This window comes from Morus notabilis, unplaced genomic scaffold (genome assembly GCF_000414095.1).
Source record: "Morus notabilis unplaced genomic scaffold, ASM41409v2 Scaffold232, whole genome shotgun sequence".
Classification (NCBI taxonomy): Eukaryota; Viridiplantae; Streptophyta; class Magnoliopsida; order Rosales; family Moraceae; genus Morus; species Morus notabilis.
In genome coordinates this window covers 50,746-55,208 of record NW_010366868.1, presented here as the reverse complement: position 1 = coordinate 55,208, position 4,463 = coordinate 50,746, and positions in this window count along the sequence as shown.

Below are 4,463 nucleotides of genomic sequence, written 5' to 3'. Positions count from 1 at the left end.
ATATTGGAATTAGAACTATATTTATTAGCAAAGGGTATGACAATTTTAGTCGGGCCTTTTACAGTAGTGCTTGTTTCTAATTGATATATCTAATCAAAATCATATCAACTAAAAAAAATATACAAAACGAACATTCTGATTATGACATATCTAGAATGAGTATAAAAATACAATATATATATATATATATATATATTGGCATATAAAATGATATTAGACTCTTCTAATTAACTTCATTGAAGATTGGGTACACGGTCAAGTAATCACACCTACTAATTATAGTAATTACATATTCTCTATGAACAAACTAATCCTTCCTCACCAACAATTAGAACTCTTTTGCAACAAAAACATTATATTAATCGCAAAAAAATGCATATATACCAATATGGAGACTAACCAAACGATCATAAAACATATATAGATGACTATTTACAGCACACTAGAAAATTTATTGCTTGGCAACAATTTACGTTCATGCCAATAATTACACAAACACTACACGGATACATATTAGTAGTGTTGACGGCTAAATTTCGTCAACAGAAATACGCCGGGTTACCCACTGATATCCCGTTGAGTTACCTGCTGGAAATTAACTGTATATTTAAAATTAGGCTATGAAGTGTTTGTTTTATTTTTCGGAGGTATGAGGATAATGCTTGAATGAGAGGACACATGAAATTTATAGTGTTTCACTTTGTTAATGAAGAGCTACATCCACTTGTGTTTTGTATTTCTTTTTGGGTTCTTACAATTTACATGCATGTATATTCTTCCTCTGATTTTATACTAAAGAAGCCAATCCCCCTTCGTGTATGGGGTTTTGCCCCTTTTATAACTCAAGGTTCCTTCGCGGGCGGTTCTCCTTTGTAGGTAGAAGTACTCGAGTGGCCTACCTTTCTAGGCCCAGACCGTAGCCCACTAATCACCTTTTGAACTGTTCACTCAGCCAATTGGTATTCCATTACGGCTCTGTGGATTCCTGTAATCCTTCACTGCCCACTTTAGGGCGTTTAGGAGATTGCGATTAATGCCTGTACTACAGACATCTCTCATCCCTATACGCAACTTGTGAGGTCAGGCTCCTTTCTGAAGAGTACTCCCCTCGTCGTCTGCACTGTGTAGACCTCATGTCCTTCTTGGCAGTTGACCCTTTCCAGACATAGGAATTTTGTTGCCATAAGATCGATGGCACGACTGGTCGACGGTATGCCGAGTCGATGCCCTAAGTCAGGCATTTCTTTGCAGCGTAGAGGGGAAGTAAGCTTCAAGCGTCGAGGGTTGTCGCCTTTTGAGGAAAAGTAGGGCCACGTGTCACGCTGTCGTTGTTCCACATGTCACCCATATTTTCCCACACAATAGCTGCCCCCCAGGTCGAGAGTTTCCTTTAGACAGCCTTGAGCTAGGTTCGGGTGTATTTCTGTGCCTCGGGTGTGGGAACCTAATTCTGAGCCTTCCTCCACAATGATGGTCTTGACGCTTTGGATTTTCCTCGAGGAACGTAACTGTCGCGTCAGTCACTTCACCAGGCTGACGTAAGGCTTTATTTTGAAAAGGTGAGTACGAGCCCTTGGATCATGCCCCTTCATCTTCCCACCCTGTCGTTGGATTTTATGAACTTTATCTAACGGTCATGGGTCGATGGCTTGTTTTCCCTTAAATACTCCTCAAACCGAAGCCATTTTTTTCCCAAACTTCTTGAACTGCCATTACTCTACCTGAATTCTTTCTTGTAGATTATGACTTGCGTCCCTTGCTCTTCTCGGTGCCTCATAAAGCTATCTCGGTTCCCACACTTTGCCCAGATTCTAACTCACTGGTAAGTTTAATGATTGCTCGTTTGTATTGCTTGATGATTTTACTGGCTTTCCTATTGAACCATACGTTGTTAATATGTGAAATGTAGAGGATAGAGACTTTACCATGCGCTTTGTTTGACCCACGTAGGATAGTTTTTCTGATTTCTGGCAGATTGTAGTCTCTGACTCCTGGGTTCTAATGAACCTCTGTTGTTTATGAACATTCACTGTTACTATTTTTATATGAATGGTCGACGTTATGTTGAGAGGTGCCAGTGGTAATTGAGCAATCATCGTTTACTCATTCCTCTCGACTTAGGATTTTGACTTAGCTCCTTGTCTTTTTTACCACCAGAACAATGGCCTCAAACACCCCCCACCCACCCCCCCATCGAGAGGACTCGTTCGTTGTACGACCAGACTCCCCTTCCCCTTCCGTGGTGGAGATTTCATGGTCATCTTCCTCGTCAAACGGCGACTCAATATTAAGTGAAGTAGAAGAATACGTGGCCGGACCAAGCGATGATTTTGGCGACGAGTTTGACAGCGTCGACCGTATGATTGAAGAAGAGGTTAATAAGATTCCTTTTACGGGAGGCAGTGTATGTGGGGTCGCTACTTCAGTGGTGGAGGCCTCCTTGGCTGCCACGAGCAGAGACCCGGACAGGCCATTTTTTACGGCCGATGTCGTGGCGTCGAGGGTCCGAAATAAAGACATCATTCGGGCTGTCAAATAAGGTTGGATCGACGGGAGATAGTTTGAGTACCTCCTCCCGGATGTACATTTTAGGACCAGTATGCCTCCTACCGGGTATCTCCCTGTATATACTCGGGCTGTTACAGCTGGGATGACCTTACCCGTTCATCCCTTCGTCAAGGACTACTGCCATTTTTATAGTATCTCTCATGCCCAATTGGCCCTGAATTTTTGGTATTGTTTTGACGGCGCCTGGATTTTTTGGAGCCAGCGGTTTGATATGGACCTACCGCTGGAAAGTTTATGTTTATGTATAGGTTATGCCACGTCGCCAAATGCGCGGGGTGGTATTTTTTGAGTGGGCATGGGAGATCCAAGCCTAGGCTTGGTACGCTAATACGAGGTATTCCCTCATCGTTAAGGGCCTTGATGGCCCAATAAGCTTTATATTCAAGCTCGACAAGTAAATGACAGGCTTTCCCAAAGACAAGCCTATAGGGAGACATCCCAAGAAGGGACTTGTAAGCAGTGCGGTATGCCCAAAGAGCGTCAAGAAGACGTAAGGACCAATCCTTACGGTCGGGGTTTACCATCTTTTCTAGAATTTGTTTAATCTCCCTATTCGCCAACTCAGCTTGGCCATTCGTTTGTGGATGATAGGTAGTAGCAACCTTATGAAGCACACCGTACTTTCACAGAAGAGCCTCAAATGAACGGTTGCAGAAATGAGTGCCTTGATCACTGATGATAGCACGTGGAGTGCCAAACCTAGATAACACATTCTCCTTCAAGAACTTAACAACTGTTGCATTATCATTGGTTCGACACGGCACGGCTTCAACCCATTTAGAAATGTAATCCACATCGAGGAGGATGTAAAGGTACCCAGAAGAAGGCGGAAATGGTCCCACAAAATCGATCCCCCAACAATCAAATATTTCTATCACGAGAATCGGGCTCAAAGGCATCATATGGCGGTAGGACAAAGCACCTAACTTCTGGCACCGGACACAGGAACGACAGAATTAATTAGTGTCCTTGAACAAAGTAGGCCAATAAAGACCACACTGTAAGATTTTTGCGGCAGTCTTTTTCATAGAAAAATGACCACTACATGCATCGTTATGGCAGAAGTTCAGAACACTAGTAATCTCATCATCAGGAATGCATCATCTCATAATTTGGTCAGGACAGTACGTGAAAAGATATGGATCATCCCAATAGAAGTTTTACACTTCGACCAAGAACTTGCGTTTTTCTTGTGCATTCCAATCAGAAGGAAGTTTGCCCGTCACCAAGTAGTTTACGATATGTGCATACCAAGGCAGCTTAGTGACGGCGAAAAGATTTTCATCGGGGAAGTTATCGCGGATGGCAGGGCCATCGGCAGGATCATTGAACTCGAGTCGAGACAGATAGTCGGCAACGACATTCTCGATACCTTTCTTGTCCTTGATGGTCAAGTCAAATTCCTGCAATAGAAGGATCCACCTAATTAATCGTGCCTTAGCATCCTTTTTGGAAAGGAGATACTTGAGGGCGGCATGATCTGTAAAGACGGTGATGGGTGAAAAGATCAGATATGCACAGAACTTGTCAAGTGCAAAGACCACAGCGAGCAACTCTTTCTCAGCGGTTGAGAAATTCATTTGAGCACTATTTAGAGTTCTACTCGCGTAATATACAACAAAGGGCTTCCCTTCCCTTCGTTGATCAAGGACTGCCCTCACAGCATAATCGCTTGCGTCACACATGATCTTAAATGATAAGCTCCAATTCGGTGACTGAATGATGGGGCCGGAAGTCAACTTCGCCACAAGCGTTCGGAAAGAATCCTCACACTTTTGTGTCCAATCGAACACGGCGTTGTTGGCCAGGAAGTTACAAAGCAGACGAGAAATTGTTGAAAAGTTTTGTATGAACCTCCTGTAAAAACCAGCATGCCCCAGAAAAGACCAAATGTC